General features: G+C 62.7%; 5 pseudogenes; all 5 read right to left on the reverse strand.

The window, feature by feature from the left end:
- Positions 1-2,639: 2,639 nt before the first annotated feature.
- On the reverse strand, positions 2,640-2,758 carry LOC142867575 (uncharacterized; annotated as a pseudogene).
- A 3,853-nt stretch (positions 2,759-6,611) lies between these two features.
- LOC142867576 (uncharacterized) lies at positions 6,612-6,730 on the reverse strand (annotated as a pseudogene).
- Positions 6,731-10,568: 3,838 nt separating this feature from the next.
- LOC142867577 (uncharacterized) lies at positions 10,569-10,687 on the reverse strand (annotated as a pseudogene).
- Positions 10,688-14,532: 3,845 nt separating this feature from the next.
- LOC142867578 (uncharacterized) lies at positions 14,533-14,651 on the reverse strand (annotated as a pseudogene).
- A 3,841-nt stretch (positions 14,652-18,492) lies between these two features.
- Positions 18,493-18,611, reverse strand: LOC142867580 (uncharacterized; annotated as a pseudogene).
- Positions 18,612-19,021: the final 410 nt, after the last annotated feature.

Raw genomic sequence — 19,021 nt, forward strand, 5'->3', positions numbered from 1 at the left:
CAGGTGTCCTCAGCCCACGACTGGCTGCTGTGGGAATGCGAAGCCCGGCTCCTTGTCTCAGAGCGGGGCAACCAGGAGGTGTGATGTCCACCCCGGCGTTCCCAGGAGGATCAGACTGAAGCTGGGACTTGGCCTGAAAGTGTCCCCTCGCATGGCCACCCCCTTCCCCTTCCTGCTCCTCTACTCCTGGTGCCCCTCCATCCAGGGGCCAGACCTTAAAGAGTCACCCGCAAGAGAATCCTGGTCCCAAAGGAGCCTTCTGGGGGACCCCTGCTGAGAGAGGTTGTGGGCATGGCCCGCTGGGGCTCTGCCCGACCCAGGGCTGAGAGATGCAACCTCCCAGCTCTGGGTCCCTGCAGGAAGTGTTGGCAAGCACAGGGCCAGTCCTCCAAAGGCCCAGGTGCAGGGAGCCCAGGCCAAGCAGCCTGTGGAAGAAGCCACATGCTGTGCCACCCCGGGGAACACGACTGCAGGCCACGGCCCTTCCCACCTCCTCCTCCTCCTCCTCCTCCTCCTGTCCTCCTCACACCCCGCCCCCGCCCCCGCCCCCACATGGCACAGGGCCCAGAGACACCTCAGACACTTGCTACCCAAAGTGCAAAGGGCATCAGTTGCTCCTCCAAACCCCCCCCCCTGCCCAGCAGACCGCGTTGTCCAGCCAGCCCCCGGGCCTCCCTGGGGTGCCCAGCACAAAAGTGCAGACACCCACCGGACCCTCAATCTCAGTTTTCGGATGTTTTTGCCACTCTAAGGACCCGCAGGCCAGCTGGGCCTTCTGGCAGGACAGAGAGCCCCGGAATCCGACGTGGAGAGCTGGGTGTACGTCCCCATGAGGAGGCGGTCCCCACCTCCCCGGCTCTCCCCTTGCGGGGAGCGGCAGCCGCGGGGCCTCAGAGAAGACACCAGGCTGGGCCCCCACGGCACAGCGGGAGCACGTCCCCCGCAGGCCACTTAGCGACGGCGGCCAGCCGGCGGACGGTTGGGTTGCGCGAGACGCTGCGGCCGCCCTGCTACCGGGTTCCTGGGAGGGCGTCCTGGAACCAGCGTCCACACCAAGCCCTTGGAAGGCCCAGGCGACGGAGGAGCCCCGTCAGGCAGGGGCCCAGGACGGTGACGGCCCGGGCGGGGAGGAGCGTGTCAGGCAGGGTCAGAGGACGGTGACAGGTGATAGGCCGGGCGGGAAGGAGTCAGTCAGGCAGGGGCCGTGGAGGAGACTGGCTGGGTAAGGGTTAGGGTTAGTGTCAGGGCACAAGTCACAATCGCAAAGACCTGGAAGCCACCCGAGTGCCCATCGACCCACGAGTGGGTAAGTAAAATGTGGCCCGTGGACACCACGGAGTGCTATTCGGCTATGAGGAGCAGCGGTGAGGGGGCACCTCTCGTGGTTCTCCTGGCCAGAGCTGGAACCCGTTCCAGTAAGCCAGGTATCCCAAGAATGGACACACGAGCACCACGTGAGCGCGCTCACCAGCAAATGGGTACGAACCGATGGACACCTAAGTGGACACAGAGGAATCACCTTCTTCGGGTGGGTGTCGGGCGGGTGGGGGGAGGGGATGGGCATACACATCCATTAGGAATGCGGTGGGTACGCACCGACTGGGGGATGGGCGCACTTGAAGCTCTGACCCGAGGGGGGAGGCTGGGAGAGGGCAACGCACCCGACCTTTACATTGGTGCCCCCACAATATGCTGGAACAACATGAGACGTAAATGAATAAGAACATGGGGGGGGAGGGGGGCACGGGCAACACATGTCACCTTAACACTTGGACTCCCATCATCTGCTTGAAAAGAGAGAGAAAAGAAAATGCAATAATAGAGATAAGAGACACTTTTTAAAAATAATGAATCCGGCCGGGCGCTGTGGCTCACGCCTGTAATCCTAGCTCTTGGGAGGCCGAGGCGGGCGGATTGCTCAAGGTCAGGAGTTCAAAACCAGCCTGAGCAAGAGCGAGACCCCGTCTCTACTATAAATAGAAAGAAATTAATTGGCCAACTGATATATATATAAAAAATTAGCGGGGCATGGTGGCGCATGCCTGCAGTCCCAGCTACCCGGGAGGCTGAGGCAGAAGGATCACTCGAGCCCAGGCGTTTGAAGTTGCTGTGAGCTAGGCTGACGCCACGGCACTCACTCTAGCCTGGGCAACAAACCGAGACTCTGTCTCAAAAAAAAAAAAAAAAAAAAAATGAATCCGAAGAGAAAAGTAAAAGGAGGCCTGTGGAGCAGGTCTGGGTGTGACTCCGGATCCCCGAACATCAGGTGCCACCACCAAAGATTCCTACGTGTAGCCCATAGAACCCCAAAAGCAACGGGAGGAGTTCTGGTCACATACTCCCTCAAAATGACATCCTGGCCTTCTTCTGGAACTCCCTCCCCTCTCAGACTCTCGAGGTTTCCTCCAGCGTGTCGGCTCCCACAGAGCAGACCTTTGGTCTGAGACCTGACTGTCCAGAAGCCAGGCATGCTGCCGCGTGGCGGCGGTGTCACGGCTCGGGACAAGAGGAGGCCCCACGGTGCGGGCTGGGGCGCCAGGCACCGCGGCGGGCGCCGAGGGTGGGGGTCACCCCCACCCCGGGCCGCCCCCGCACTCCCAGAAACGCGACAGAACCAGAGGCAAAAAAAAAAAAGAAGAAGCCTACGGCACCCGGTATTCCCGGGCGGTCTCCCATCCAAGTTCTAACCAGGCCCGACCCTGCTTAGCTTCCGAGACCAGACGGGATCGGGCGCGTTCGGGGTGGTGTGGCCGTGGACGGCGGAGGGCGCCCCTGCCCCGCTCAAGAAGCCGAGCCTCTCTGCGCTTCCCCGCCGCCTCCTCCCGCCCCAGGCCCCGCGCCGGGTCGGGCCTGTTGAGTTCGCCGGCCGGGTCCCGCGGGCTCCGAGGGACGGGGGTGACAGGCGGGGCGGGCAGGGAGCGGCGGGCCGGGGTTGGGGGCTGTCTCTGTATACACACACACTCACACTCACACTCACTCACTCACTCACACTCACACTCACACAAGATGCGCCTCCACGGCTGGACCCGCCAAGGTGGAGACCTTCAAGCCCCCCTCCTCTCCTCGCCTGGCCTCCTTCACCTCCCCGCCCCCCACCCCCAGCGCGCCGGGGCCGCTGACTGCGCACGGGCGGGAGGGGCGGGGCGCTCGCCCTTTGACCCCAGCCAGGGGCGGCCCTCCCCCACAACCCCTTTCAGCTGCGCCCCCCACCCTGTGGCCTGGCGGCCGCCTATTCCCCCGGGCCAGGGCTGGGGCACAGCGCACGGGGGAGGGGAGCCAGTGTATGGGGCGTCTCTCTCTCTCTCTCTCTCTCTCTCTCTCTCGGGATGTGTCCCATGGGTGGGGTGGGGTGGCGTGGTTTGTGGGGCGCTGAAGAAATCAGTCCCCTCCATCTCCTCCCTCTGGAAAACACCCAAGCCCTTGGAGAACTGCCCGCACCGCTACCGTGGGGGCCGGGACCCTCCTCTGTGTCCTCCTGTGGCCCAGTCCAAGGGGCCTGGGCCTGGCCGGGGCTGCATTGGACCCCGACCACCCTGGCGTGTGGACTCGCTTAAAAATCGGCGATTAGATATTGGATTCCAGCGTCATTGAGGTCATTTCACTAATGAGTGCACCGCAAAGAGTTTCCTAATCCATCTGTGAGGGTGGCAACTGAAAGAGAATTTTAGAGCTGACAGGATAGGCGAGGAAAGGCATAGGAGATTTCCACACCCAGTAAGGAAGCCTTTCCCGAAGTGGAAGAAAGAAAGGAGCAAACAGAGACACCGGTAGCCCGCCCGGATCAGAGTCTGCCCCCGAGAGAAAGTACCCTGACCAGGTTCACCCGTGGGTGGGTCGCGAGCTAGCGGCGTTCAGAAGAGCGAGGCCCGCAGTCTGTGCAGAAGACACCTGCACTCGGGTGTGTGTGGCGGCACAATTCACAAGCAGCTCCAGATGTTAATCCAAGGAGAAGCCAGGGAGTTCCCAACGCCCCAGGTGTCCTCAGCCCACGACTGGCTGCTGTGGGAATGCGAAGCCCGGCTCCTTGTCTCAGAGCGGGGCAACCAGGAGGTGTGATGTCCACCCCGGCGTTCCCAGGAGGATCAGACTGAAGCTGGGACTTGGCCTGAAAGTGTCCCCTCGCATGGCCACCCCCTTCCCCTTCCTGCTCCTCTACTCCTGGTGCCCCTCCATCCAGGGGCCAGACCTTAAAGAGTCACCCGCAAGAGAATCCTGGTCCCAAAGGAGCCTTCTGGGGGACCCCTGCTGAGAGAGGTTGTGGGCATGGCCCGCTGGGGCTCTGCCCGACCCAGGGCTGAGAGATGCAACCTCCCAGCTCTGGGTCCCTGCAGGAAGTGTTGGCAAGCACAGGGCCAGTCCTCCAAAGGCCCAGGTGCAGGGAGCCCAGGCCAAGCAGCCTGTGGAAGAAGCCACATGCTGTGCCACCCCGGGGAACACGACTGCAGGCCACGGCCCTTCCCACCTCCTCCTCCTCCTCCTCCTCCTCCTGTCCTCCTCCCACCCCGCCCCCGCCCCCGCCCCCACATGGCACAGGGCCCAGAGACACCTCAGACACTTGCTACCCAAAGTGCAAAGGGCATCAGTTGCTCCTCCAAACCCCCCCCCCTGCCCAGCAGACCGCGTTGTCCAGCCAGCCCCCGGGCCTCCCTGGGGTGCCCAGCACAAAAGTGCAGACACCCACCGGACCCTCAATCTCAGTTTTCGGATGTTTTTGCCACTCTAAGGACCCGCAGGCCAGCTGGGCCTTCTGGCAGGACAGAGAGCCCCGGAATCCGACGTGGAGAGCTGGGTGTACGTCCCCATGAGGAGGCGGTCCCCACCTCCCCGGCTCTCCCCTTGCGGGGAGCGGCAGCCGCGGGGCCTCAGAGAAGACACCAGGCTGGGCCCCCACGGCACAGCGGGAGCACGTCCCCCGCAGGCCACTTAGCGACGGCGGCCAGCCGGCGGACGGTTGGGTTGCGCGAGACGCTGCGGCCGCCCTGCTACCGGGTTCCTGGGAGGGCGTCCTGGAACCAGCGTCCACACCAAGCCCTTGGAAGGCCCAGGCGACGGAGGAGCCCCGTCAGGCAGGGGCCGAGGACGGTGACGGCCCGGGCGGGGAGGAGCGTGTCAGGCAGGGGCAGAGGACGGTGACAGGTGATAGGCCGGGCGGGAAGGAGTCAGTCAGGCAGGGGCCGTGGAGGAGACTGGCTGGGTAAGGGTTAGGGTTAGTGTCAGGGCACAAGTCACAATCGCAAAGACCTGGAAGCCACCCGAGTGCCCATCGACCCACGAGTGGGTAAGTAAAATGTGGCCCGTGGACACCACGGAGTGCTATTCGGCTATGAGGAGCAGCGGTGAGGGGGCACCTCTCGTGGTTCTCCTGGCCAGAGCTGGAACCCGTTCCAGTAAGCCAGGTATCCCAAGAATGGACACACGAGCACCACGTGAGCGCGCTCACCAGCAAATGGGTACGAACCGATGGACACCTAAGTGGACACAGAGGAATCACCTTCTTCGGGTGGGTGTCGGGCGGGTGGGGGGAGGGGATGGGCATACACATCCATTAGGAATGCGGTGGGTACGCACCGACTGGGGGATGGGCGCACTTGAAGCTCTGACCCGAGGGGGGAGGCTGGGAGAGGGCAACGCACCCGACCTTTACATTGGTGCCCCCACAATATGCTGGAACAACATGAGACGTAAATGAATAAGAACATGGGGGGGGAGGGGGGCACGGGCAACACATGTCACCTTAACACTTGGACTCCCATCATCTGCTTGAAAAGAGAGAGAAAAGAAAATGCAATAATAGAGATAAGAGACACTTTTTAAAAATAATGAATCCGGCCGGGCGCTGTGGCTCACGCCTGTAATCCTAGCTCTTGGGAGGCCGAGGCGGGCGGATTGCTCAAGGTCAGGAGTTCAAAACCAGCCTGAGCAAGAGCGAGACCCCGTCTCTACTATAAATAGAAAGAAATTAATTGGCCAACTGATATATATATAAAAAATTAGCGGGGCATGGTGGCGCATGCCTGCAGTCCCAGCTACCCGGGAGGCTGAGGCAGAAGGATCACTCGAGCCCAGGCGTTTGAAGTTGCTGTGAGCTAGGCTGACGCCACGGCACTCACTCTAGCCTGGGCAACAAACCGAGACTCTGTCTCAAAAAAAAAAAAAAAAAAAAAATGAATCCGAAGAGAAAAGTAAAAGGAGGCCTGTGGAGCAGGTCTGGGTGTGACTCCGGATCCCCGAACATCAGGTGCCACCACCAAAGATTCCTACGTGTAGCCCATAGAACCCCAAAAGCAACGGGAGGAGTTCTGGTCACATACTCCCTCAAAATGACATCCTGGCCTTCTTCTGGAACTCCCTCCCCTCTCAGACTCTCGAGGTTTCCTCCAGCGTGTCGGCTCCCACAGAGCAGACCTTTGGTCTGAGACCTGACTGTCCAGAAGCCAGGCATGCTGCCGCGTGGCGGCGGTGTCACGGCTCGGGACAAGAGGAGGCCCCACGGTGCGGGCTGGGGCGCCAGGCACCGCGGCGGGCGCCGAGGGTGGGGGTCACCCCCACCCCGGGCCGCCCCCGCACTCCCAGAAACGCGACAGAACCAGAGGCAAAAAAAAAAAAGAAGAAGCCTACGGCACCCGGTATTCCCGGGCGGTCTCCCATCCAAGTTCTAACCAGGCCCGACCCTGCTTAGCTTCCGAGACCAGACGGGATCGGGCGCGTTCGGGGTGGTGTGGCCGTGGACGGCGGAGGGCGCCCCTGCCCCGCTCAAGAAGCCGAGCCTCTCTGCGCTTCCCCGCCGCCTCCTCCCGCCCCAGGCCCCGCGCCGGGTCGGGCCTGTTGAGTTCGCCGGCCGGGTCCCGCGGGCTCCGAGGGACGGGGGTGACAGGCGGGGCGGGCAGGGAGCGGCGGGCCGGGGTTGGGGGCTGTCTCTGTATACACACACACTCACACTCACACTCACTCACTCACTCACACTCACACTCACACAAGATGCGCCTCCACGGCTGGACCCGCCAAGGTGGAGACCTTCAAGCCCCCCTCCTCTCCTCGCCTGGCCTCCTTCACCTCCCCGCCCCCCACCCCCAGCGCGCCGGGGCCGCTGACTGCGCACGGGCGGGAGGGGCGGGGCGCTCGCCCTTTGACCCCAGCCAGGGGCGGCCCTCCCCCACAACCCCTTTCAGCTGCGCCCCCCACCCTGTGGCCTGGCGGCCGCCTATTCCCCCGGGCCAGGGCTGGGGCACAGCGCACGGGGGAGGGGAGCCAGTGTATGGGGCGTCTCTCTCTCTCTCTCGGGATGTGTCCCATGGGTGGGGTGGGGTGGCGTGGTTTGTGGGGCGCTGAAGAAATCAGTCCCCTCCATCTCCTCCCTCTGGAAAACACCCAAGCCCTTGGAGAACTGCCCGCACCGCTACCGTGGGGGCCGGGACCCTCCTCTGTGTCCTCCTGTGGCCCAGTCCAAGGGGCCTGGGCCTGGCCGGGGCTGCATTGGACCCCGACCACCCTGGCGTGTGGACTCGCTTAAAAATCGGCGATTAGATATTGGATTCCAGCGTCATTGAGGTCATTTCACTAATGAGTGCACCGCAAAGAGTTTCCTAATCCATCTGTGAGGGTGGCAACTGAAAGAGAATTTTAGAGCTGACAGGATAGGCGAGGAAAGGCATAGGAGATTTCCACACCCAGTAAGGAAGCCTTTCCCGAAGTGGAAGAAAGAAAGGAGCAAACAGAGACACCGGTAGCCCGCCCGGATCAGAGTCTGCCCCCGAGAGAAAGTACCCTGACCAGGTTCACCCGTGGGTGGGTCGCGAGCTAGCGGCATTCAGAAGAGCGAGGCCCGCAGTCTGTGCAGAAGACACCTGCACTCGGGTGTGTGTGGCGGCACAATTCACAAGCAGCTCCAGATGTTAATCCAAGGAGAAGCCAGGGAGTTCCCAACGCCCCAGGTGTCCTCAGCCCACGACTGGCTGCTGTGGGAATGCGAAGCCCGGCTCCTTGTCTCAGAGCGGGGCAACCAGGAGGTGTGATGTCCACCCCGGCGTTCCCAGGAGGATCAGACTGAAGCTGGGACTTGGCCTGAAAGTGTCCCCTCGCATGGCCACCCCCTTCCCCTTCCTGCTCCTCTACTCCTGGTGCCCCTCCATCCAGGGGCCAGACCTTAAAGAGTCACCCGCAAGAGAATCCTGGTCCCAAAGGAGCCTTCTGGGGGACCCCTGCTGAGAGAGGTTGTGGGCATGGCCCGCTGGGGCTCTGCCCGACCCAGGGCTGAGAGATGCAACCTCCCAGCTCTGGGTCCCTGCAGGAAGTGTTGGCAAGCACAGGGCCAGTCCTCCAAAGGCCCAGGTGCAGGGAGCCCAGGCCAAGCAGCCTGTGGAAGAAGCCACATGCTGTGCCACCCCGGGGAACACGACTGCAGGCCAAGGCCCTTCCCACCTCCTCCTCCTCCTCCTCCTCCTCCTCCTCCTCCTCCCACCCCGCCCCCGCCCCCGCCCCCACATGGCACAGGGCCCAGAGACACCTCAGACACTTGCTACCCAAAGTGCAAAGGGCATCAGTTGCTCCTCCAAACCCCCCCCCCTGCCCAGCAGACCGCGTTGTCCAGCCAGCCCCCGGGCCTCCCTGGGGTGCCCAGCACAAAAGTGCAGACACCCACCGGACCCTCAATCTCAGTTTTCGGATGTTTTTGCCACTCTAAGGACCCGCAGGCCAGCTGGGCCTTCTGGCAGGACAGAGAGCCCCGGAATCCGACGTGGAGAGCTGGGTGTACGTCCCCATGAGGAGGCGGTCCCCACCTCCCCGGCTCTCCCCTTGCGGGGAGCGGCAGCCGCGGGGCCTCAGAGAAGACACCAGGCTGGGCCCCCACGGCACAGCGGGAGCACGTCCCCCGCAGGCCACTTAGCGACGGCGGCCAGCCGGCGGACGGTTGGGTTGCGCGAGACGCTGCGGCCGCCCTGCTACCGGGTTCCTGGGAGGGCGTCCTGGAACCAGCGTCCACACCAAGCCCTTGGAAGGCCCAGGCGACGGAGGAGCCCCGTCAGGCAGGGGCCGAGGACGGTGACGGCCCGGGCGGGGAGGAGCGTGTCAGGCAGGGGCAGAGGACGGTGACAGGTGATAGGCCGGGCGGGAAGGAGTCAGTCAGGCAGGGGCCGTGGAGGAGACTGGCTGGGTAAGGGTTAGGGTTAGTGTCAGGGCACAAGTCACAATCGCAAAGACCTGGAAGCCACCCGAGTGCCCATCGACCCACGAGTGGGTAAGTAAAATGTGGCCCGTGGACACCACGGAGTGCTATTCGGCTATGAGGAGCAGCGGTGAGGGGGCACCTCTCGTGGTTCTCCTGGCCAGAGCTGGAACCCGTTCCAGTAAGCCAGGTATCCCAAGAATGGACACACGAGCACCACGTGAGCGCGCTCACCAGCAAATGGGTACGAACCGATGGACACCTAAGTGGACACAGAGGAATCACCTTCTTCGGGTGGGTGTCGGGCGGGTGGGGGGAGGGGATGGGCATACACATCCATTAGGAATGCGGTGGGTACGCACCGACTGGGGGATGGGCGCACTTGAAGCTCTGACCCGAGGGGGGAGGCTGGGAGAGGGCAACGCACCCGACCTTTACATTGGTGCCCCCACAATATGCTGGAACAACATGAGACGTAAATGAATAAGAACATGGGGGGGGAGGGGGGCACGGGCAACACATGTCACCTTAACACTTGGACTCCCATCATCTGCTTGAAAAGAGAGAGAAAAGAAAATGCAATAATAGAGATAAGAGACACTTTTTAAAAATAATGAATCCGGCCGGGCGCTGTGGCTCACGCCTGTAATCCTAGCTCTTGGGAGGCCGAGGCGGGCGGATTGCTCAAGGTCAGGAGTTCAAAACCAGCCTGAGCAAGAGCGAGACCCCGTCTCTACTATAAATAGAAAGAAATTAATTGGCCAACTGATATATATATAAAAAATTAGCGGGGCATGGTGGCGCATGCCTGCAGTCCCAGCTACCCGGGAGGCTGAGGCAGAAGGATCACTCGAGCCCAGGCGTTTGAAGTTGCTGTGAGCTAGGCTGACGCCACGGCACTCACTCTAGCCTGGGCAACAAACCGAGACTCTGTCTCAAAAAAAAAAAAAAAAAAAAAATGAATCCGAAGAGAAAAGTAAAAGGAGGCCTGTGGAGCAGGTCTGGGTGTGACTCCGGATCCCCGAACATCAGGTGCCACCACCAAAGATTCCTACGTGTAGCCCATAGAACCCCAAAAGCAACGGGAGGAGTTCTGGTCACATACTCCCTCAAAATGACATCCTGGCCTTCTTCTGGAACTCCCTCCCCTCTCAGACTCTCGAGGTTTCCTCCAGCGTGTCGGCTCCCACAGAGCAGACCTTTGGTCTGAGACCTGACTGTCCAGAAGCCAGGCATGCTGCCGCGTGGCGGCGGTGTCACGGCTCGGGACAAGAGGAGGCCCCACGGTGCGGGCTGGGGCGCCAGGCACCGCGGCGGGCGCCGAGGGTGGGGGTCACCCCCACCCCGGGCCGCCCCCGCACTCCCAGAAACGCGACAGAACCAGAGGCAAAAAAAAAAAAGAAGAAGCCTACGGCACCCGGTATTCCCGGGCGGTCTCCCATCCAAGTTCTAACCAGGCCCGACCCTGCTTAGCTTCCGAGACCAGACGGGATCGGGCGCGTTCGGGGTGGTGTGGCCGTGGACGGCGGAGGGCGCCCCTGCCCCGCTCAAGAAGCCGAGCCTCTCTGCGCTTCCCCGCCGCCTCCTCCCGCCCCAGGCCCCGCGCCGGGTCGGGCCTGTTGAGTTCGCCGGCCGGGTCCCGCGGGCTCCGAGGGACGGGGGTGACAGGCGGGGCGGGCAGGGAGCGGCGGGCCGGGGTTGGGGGCTGTCTCTGTATACACACACACTCACACTCACACTCACTCACTCACTCACACTCACACTCACACAAGATGCGCCTCCACGGCTGGACCCGCCAAGGTGGAGACCTTCAAGCCCCCCTCCTCTCCTCGCCTGGCCTCCTTCACCTCCCCGCCCCCCACCCCCAGCGCGCCGGGGCCGCTGACTGCGCACGGGCGGGAGGGGCGGGGCGCTCGCCCTTTGACCCCAGCCAGGGGCGGCCCTCCCCCACAACCCCTTTCAGCTGCGCCCCCCACCCTGTGGCCTGGCGGCCGCCTATTCCCCCGGGCCAGGGCTGGGGCACAGCGCACGGGGGAGGGGAGCCAGTGTATGGGGCGTCTCTCTCTCTCTCTCTCTCTCTCGGGATGTGTCCCATGGGTGGGGTGGGGTGGCGTGGTTTGTGGGGCGCTGAAGAAATCAGTCCCCTCCATCTCCTCCCTCTGGAAAACACCCAAGCCCTTGGAGAACTGCCCGCACCGCTACCGTGGGGGCCGGGACCCTCCTCTGTGTCCTCCTGTGGCCCAGTCCAAGGGGCCTGGGCCTGGCCGGGGCTGCATTGGACCCCGACCACCCTGGCGTGTGGACTCGCTTAAAAATCGGCGATTAGATATTGGATTCCAGCGTCATTGAGGTCATTTCACTAATGAGTGCACCGCAAAGAGTTTCCTAATCCATCTGTGAGGGTGGCAACTGAAAGAGAATTTTAGAGCTGACAGGATAGGCGAGGAAAGGCATAGGAGATTTCCACACCCAGTAAGGAAGCCTTTCCCGAAGTGGAAGAAAGAAAGGAGCAAACAGAGACACCGGTAGCCCGCCCGGATCAGAGTCTGCCCCCGAGAGAAAGTACCCTGACCAGGTTCACCCGTGGGTGGGTCGCGAGCTAGCGGCGTTCAGAAGAGCGAGGCCCGCAGTCTGTGCAGAAGACACCTGCACTCGGGTGTGTGTGGCGGCACAATTCACAAGCAGCTCCAGATGTTAATCCAAGGAGAAGCCAGGGAGTTCCCAACGCCCCAGGTGTCCTCAGCCCACGACTGGCTGCTGTGGGAATGCGAAGCCCGGCTCCTTGTCTCAGAGCGGGGCAACCAGGAGGTGTGATGTCCACCCCGGCGTTCCCAGGAGGATCAGACTGAAGCTGGGACTTGGCCTGAAAGTGTCCCCTCGCATGGCCACCCCCTTCCCCTTCCTGCTCCTCTACTCCTGGTGCCCCTCCATCCAGGGGCCAGACCTTAAAGAGTCACCCGCAAGAGAATCCTGGTCCCAAAGGAGCCTTCTGGGGGACCCCTGCTGAGAGAGGTTGTGGGCATGGCCCGCTGGGGCTCTGCCCGACCCAGGGCTGAGAGATGCAACCTCCCAGCTCTGGGTCCCTGCAGGAAGTGTTGGCAAGCACAGGGCCAGTCCTCCAAAGGCCCAGGTGCAGGGAGCCCAGGCCAAGCAGCCTGTGGAAGAAGCCACATGCTGTGCCACCCCGGGGAACACGACTGCAGGCCACGGCCCTTCCCACCTCCTCCTCCTCCTCCTCCTCCTCCTGTCCTCCTCCCACCCCGCCCCCGCCCCCGCCCCCACATGGCACAGGGCCCAGAGACACCTCAGACACTTGCTACCCAAAGTGCAAAGGGCATCAGTTGCTCCTCCAAACCCCCCCCCCTGCCCAGCAGACCGCGTTGTCCAGCCAGCCCCCGGGCCTCCCTGGGGTGCCCAGCACAAAAGTGCAGACACCCACCGGACCCTCAATCTCAGTTTTCGGATGTTTTTGCCACTCTAAGGACCCGCAGGCCAGCTGGGCCTTCTGGCAGGACAGAGAGCCCCGGAATCCGACGTGGAGAGCTGGGTGTACGTCCCCATGAGGAGGCGGTCCCCACCTCCCCGGCTCTCCCCTTGCGGGGAGCGGCAGCCGCGGGGCCTCAGAGAAGACACCAGGCTGGGCCCCCACGGCACAGCGGGAGCACGTCCCCCGCAGGCCACTTAGCGACGGCGGCCAGCCGGCGGACGGTTGGGTTGCGCGAGACGCTGCGGCCGCCCTGCTACCGGGTTCCTGGGAGGGCGTCCTGGAACCAGCGTCCACACCAAGCCCTTGGAAGGCCCAGGCGACGGAGGAGCCCCGTCAGGCAGGGGCCGAGGACGGTGACGGCCCGGGCGGGGAGGAGCGTGTCAGGCAGGGGCAGAGGACGGTGACAGGTGATAGGCCGGGCGGGAAGGAGTCAGTCAGGCAGGGGCCGTGGAGGAGACTGGCTGGGTAAGGGTTAGGGTTAGTGTCAGGGCACAAGTCACAATCGCAAAGACCTGGAAGCCACCCGAGTGCCCATCGACCCACGAGTGGGTAAGTAAAATGTGGCCCGTGGACACCACGGAGTGCTATTCGGCTATGAGGAGCAGCGGTGAGGGGGCACCTCTCGTGGTTCTCCTGGCCAGAGCTGGAACCCGTTCCAGTAAGCCAGGTATCCCAAGAATGGACACACGAGCACCACGTGAGCGCGCTCACCAGCAAATGGGTACGAACCGATGGACACCTAAGTGGACACAGAGGAATCACCTTCTTCGGGTGGGTGTCGGGCGGGTGGGGGGAGGGGATGGGCATACACATCCATTAGGAATGCGGTGGGTACGCACCGACTGGGGGATGGGCGCACTTGAAGCTCTGACCCGAGGGGGGAGGCTGGGAGAGGGCAACGCACCCGACCTTTACATTGGTGCCCCCACAATATGCTGGAACAACATGAGACGTAAATGAATAAGAACATGGGGGGGGAGGGGGGCACGGGCAACACATGTCACCTTAACACTTGGACTCCCATCATCTGCTTGAAAAGAGAGAGAAAAGAAAATGCAATAATAGAGATAAGAGACACTTTTTAAAAATAATGAATCCGGCCGGGCGCTGTGGCTCACGCCTGTAATCCTAGCTCTTGGGAGGCCGAGGCGGGCGGATTGCTCAAGGTCAGGAGTTCAAAACCAGCCTGAGCAAGAGCGAGACCCCGTCTCTACTATAAATAGAAAGAAATTAATTGGCCAACTGATATATATATAAAAAATTAGCGGGGCATGGTGGCGCATGCCTGCAGTCCCAGCTACCCGGGAGGCTGAGGCAGAAGGATCACTCGAGCCCAGGCGTTTGAAGTTGCTGTGAGCTAGGCTGACGCCACGGCACTCACTCTAGCCTGGGCAACAAACCGAGACTCTGTCTCAAAAAAAAAAAAAAAAAAAAAATGAATCCGAAGAGAAAAGTAAAAGGAGGCCTGTGGAGCAGGTCTGGGTGTGACTCCGGATCCCCGAACATCAGGTGCCACCACCAAAGATTCCTACGTGTAGCCCATAGAACCCCAAAAGCAACGGGAGGAGTTCTGGTCACATACTCCCTCAAAATGACATCCTGGCCTTCTTCTGGAACTCCCTCCCCTCTCAGACTCTCGAGGTTTCCTCCAGCGTGTCGGCTCCCACAGAGCAGACCTTTGGTCTGAGACCTGACTGTCCAGAAGCCAGGCATGCTGCCGCGTGGCGGCGGTGTCACGGCTCGGGACAAGAGGAGGCCCCACGGTGCGGGCTGGGGCGCCAGGCACCGCGGCGGGCGCCGAGGGTGGGGGTCACCCCCACCCCGGGCCGCCCCCGCACTCCCAGAAACGCGACAGAACCAGAGGCAAAAAAAAAAAAGAAGAAGCCTACGGCACCCGGTATTCCCGGGCGGTCTCCCATCCAAGTTCTAACCAGGCCCGACCCTGCTTAGCTTCCGAGACCAGACGGGATCGGGCGCGTTCGGGGTGGTGTGGCCGTGGACGGCGGAGGGCGCCCCTGCCCCGCTCAAGAAGCCGAGCCTCTCTGCGCTTCCCCGCCGCCTCCTCCCGCCCCAGGCCCCGCGCCGGGTCGGGCCTGTTGAGTTCGCCGGCCGGGTCCCGCGGGCTCCGAGGGACGGGGGTGACAGGCGGGGCGGGCAGGGAGCGGCGGGCCGGGGTTGGGGGCTGTCTCTGTATACACACACACTCACACTCACACTCACTCACTCACTCACACTCACACTCACACAAGATGCGCCTCCACGGCTGGACCCGCCAAGGTGGAGACCTTCAAGCCCCCCTCCTCTCCTCGCCTGGCCTCCTTCACCTCCCCGCCCCCCACCCCCAGCGCGCCGGGGCCGCTGACTGCGCACGGGCGGGAGGGGCGGGGCGCTCGCCCTTTGACCCCAGCCAGGGGCGGCCCTCCCCCACAACCCCTTTCAGCTGCGCCCCCCACCCTGTGGCCTGGCGGCCGCCTATTCCCCCGGGCCAGGGCTGGGGCACAGCGCACGGGGGAGGGGAGCCAGTGTATGGGGCGTCTCTCTCTCTCTCTCTCTCGGGATGTGTCCCATGGGTGGGGTGGGGTGGCGTGGTTTGTGGGGCGCTGAAGAAATCAGTCCCCTCCATCTCCTCCCTCTGGAAAACACCCAAGCCCTTGGAGAACTGCCCGCACCGCTACCGTGGGGGCCGGGACCCTCCTCTGTGTCCTCCTGTGGCCCAGTCCAAGGGGCCTGGGCCTGGCCGGGGCTGCATTGGACCCCGACCACCCTGGCGTGTGGACTCGCTTAAAAATCGGCGATTAGATATTGGATTCCAGCGTCATTGAGGTCATTTCACTAATGAGTGCACCGCAAAGAGTTTCCTAATCCATCTGTGAGGGTGGCAACTGAAAGAGAATTTTAGAGCTGACAGGATAGGCGAGGAAAGGCATAGGAGATTTCCACACCCAGTAAGGAAGCCTTTCCCGAAGTGGAAGAAAGAAAGGAGCAAACAGAGACACCGGTAGCCCGCCCGGATCAGAGTCTGCCCCCGAGAGAAAGTACCCTGACCAGGTTCACCCGTGGGTGGGTCGCGAGCTAGCGGCGTTCAGAAGAGCGAGGCCCGCAGTCTGTGCAGAAGACACCTGCACTCGGGTGTGTGTGGCGGCACAATTCACAAGCAGCTCCAGATGTTAATCCAAGGAGAAGCCAGGGAGTTCCCAACGCCCCAGGTGTCCTCAGCCCACGACTGGCTGCTGTGGGAATGCGAAGCCCGGCTCCTTGTCTCAGAGCGGGGCAACCAGGAGGTGTGATGTCCACCCCGGCGTTCCCAGGAGGATCAGACTGAAGCTGGGACTTGGCCTGAAAGTGTCCCCTCGCATGGCCACCCCCTTCCCCTTCCTGCTCCTCTACTCCTGGTGCCCCTCCATCCAGGGGCCAGACCTTAAAGAGTCACCCGCAAGAGAATCCTGGTCCCAAAGGAGCCTTCTGGGGGACCCCTGCTGAGAGAGGTTGTGGGCATGGCCCGCTGGGGCTCTGCCCGACCCAGGGCTGAGAGATGCAACCTCCCAGCTCTGGGTCCCTGCAGGAAGTGTTGGCAAGCACAGGGCCAGTCCTCCAAAGGCCCAGGTGCAGGGAGCCCAGGCCAAGCAGCCTGTGGAAGAAGCCACATGCTGTGCCACCCCGGGGAACACGACTGCAGGCCACGGCCCTTCCCACCTCCTCCTCCTCCTCCTCCTCCTCCTGTCCTCCTCCCACCCCGCCCCCGCCCCCGCCCCCACATGGCACAGGGCCCAGAGACACCTCAGACACTTGCTACCCAAAGTGCAAAGGGCATCAGTTGCTCCTCCAAACCCCCCCCCCTGCCCAGCAGACCGCGTTGTCCAGCCAGCCCCCGGGCCTCCCTGGGGTGCCCAGCACAAAAGTGCAGACACCCACCGGACCCTCAATCTCAGTTTTCGGATGTTTTTGCCACTCTAAGGACCCGCAGGCCAGCTGGGCCTTCTGGCAGGACAGAGAGCCCCGGAATCCGACGTGGAGAGCTGGGTGTACGTCCCCATGAGGAGGCGGTCCCCACCTCCCCGGCTCTCCCCTTGCGGGGAGCGGCAGCCGCGGGGCCTCAGAGAAGACACCAGGCTGGGCCCCCACGGCACAGCGGGAGCACGTCCCCCGCAGGCCACTTAGCGACGGCGGCCAGCCGGCGGACGGTTGGGTTGCGCGAGACGCTGCGGCCGCCCTGCTACCGGGTTCCTGGGAGGGCGTCCTGGAACCAGCGTCCACACCAAGCCCTTGGAAGGCCCAGGCGACGGAGGAGCCCCGTCAGGCAGGGGCCGAGGACGGTGACGGCCCGGGCGGGGAGGAGCGTGTCAGGCAGGGGCAGAGGACGGTGACAGGTGATAGGCCGGGCGGGAAGGAGTCAGTCAGGCAGGGGCCGTGGAGGAGACTGGCTGGGTAAGGGTTAGGGTTAGTGTCAGGGCACAAGTCACAATCGCAAAGACCTGGAAGCCACCCGAGTGCCCATCGACCCACGAGTGGGTAAGTAAAATGTGGCCCGTGGACACCACGGAGTGCTATTCGGCTATGAGGAGCAGCGGTGAGGGGGCACCTCTCGTGGTTCTCCTGGCCAGAGCTGGAACCCGTTCCAGTAAGCCAGGTATCCCAAGAATGGACACACGAGCACCACGTGAGCGCGCTCACCAGCAAATGGGTACGAACCGATGGACACCTAAGTGGACACAGAGGAATCACCTTCTTCGGGTGGGTGTCGGGCGGGTGGGGGGAGGGGATGGGCATACACATCCATTAGGAATGCGGTGGGTACGCACCGACTGGGGGATGGGCGCACTTGAAGCTCTGACCCGAGGGGGGAGGCTGGGAGAGGGCAACGCACCCGACCTTTACATTGGTGCCCCCACAATATGCTGGAACAACATGAGACGTAAATGAATAAGAACATGGGGGGGGAGGGGGGCACGGGCAACACATGTCACCTTAACACTTGGACTCCCATCATCTGCTTGAAAAGAGAGAGAAAAGAAAATGCAATAATAGAGATAAGAGACACTTTTTAAAAATAATGAATCCGGCCGGGCGCTGTGGCTCACGCCTGTAATCCTAGCTCTTGGGAGGCCGAGGCGGGCGGATTGCTCAAGGTCAGGAGTTCAAAACCAGCCTGAGCAAGAGCGAGACCCCGTCTCTACTATAAATAGAAAGAAATTAATTGGCCAACTGATATATATATAAAAAATTAGCGGGGCATGGTGGCGCATGCCTGCAGTCCCAGCTACCCGGGAGGCTGAGGCAGAAGGATCACTCGAGCCCAGGCGTTTGAAGTTGCTGTGAGCTAGGCTGACGCCACGGCACTCACTCTAGCCTGGGCAACAAACCGAGACTCTGTCTCAAAAAAAAAAAAAAAAAAAAAATGAATCCGAAGAGAAAAGTAAAAGGAGGCCTGTGGAGCAGGTCTGGGTGTGACTCCGGATCCCCGAACATCAGGTGCCACCACCAAAGATTCCTACGTGTAGCCCATAGAACCCCAAAAGCAACGGGAGGAGTTCTGGTCACATACTCCCTCAAAATGACATCCTGGCCTTCTTCTGGAACTCCCTCCCCTCTCAGACTCTCGAGGTTTCCTCCAGCGTGTCGGCTCCCACAGAGCAGACCTTTGGTCTGAGACCTGACTGTCCAGAAGCCAGGCATGCTGCCGCGTGGCGGCGGTGTCACGGCTCGGGACAAGAGGAGGCCCCACGGTGCGGGCTGGGGCGCCAGGCACCGCGGCGGGCGCCGAGGGTGGGGGTCACCCCCACCCCGGGCCGCCCCCGCACTCCCAGAAACGCGACAGAACCAGAGGCAAAAAAAAAAAAGAAGAAGCCTACGGCACCCGGTATTCCCGGGCGGTCTCCCATCCAAGTTCTAACCAGGCCCGACCCTGCTTAGCTTCCGAGACCAGACGGGATCGGGCGCGTTCGGGGTGGTGTGGCCGTGGACGGCGGAGGGCGCCCCTGCCCCGCTCAAGAAGCCGAGCCTCTCTGCGCTTCCCCGCCGCCTCCTCCCGCCCCAGGCCCCGCGCCGGGTCGGGCCTGTTGAGTTCGCCGGCCGGGTCCCGCGGGCTCCGAGGGACGGGGGTGACAGGCGGGGCGGGCAGGGAGCGGCGGGCCGGGGTTGGGGGCTGTCTCTGTATACACACACACTCACACTCACACTCACTCACTCACTCACACTCACACTCACACAAGATGCGCCTCCACGGCTGGACCCGCCAAGGTGGAGACCTTCAAGCCCCCCTCCTCTCCTCGCCTGGCCTCCTTCACCTCCCCGCCCCCCACCCCCAGCGCGCCGGGGCCGCTGACTGCGCACGGGCGGGAGGGGCGGGGCGCTCGCCCTTTGACCCCAGCCAG

This window comes from Microcebus murinus, unplaced genomic scaffold, assembly GCF_040939455.1.
Source record: "Microcebus murinus isolate Inina unplaced genomic scaffold, M.murinus_Inina_mat1.0 scaf018_hap2_Mmur4.0, whole genome shotgun sequence".
Classification (NCBI taxonomy): Eukaryota; Metazoa; Chordata; class Mammalia; order Primates; family Cheirogaleidae; genus Microcebus; species Microcebus murinus.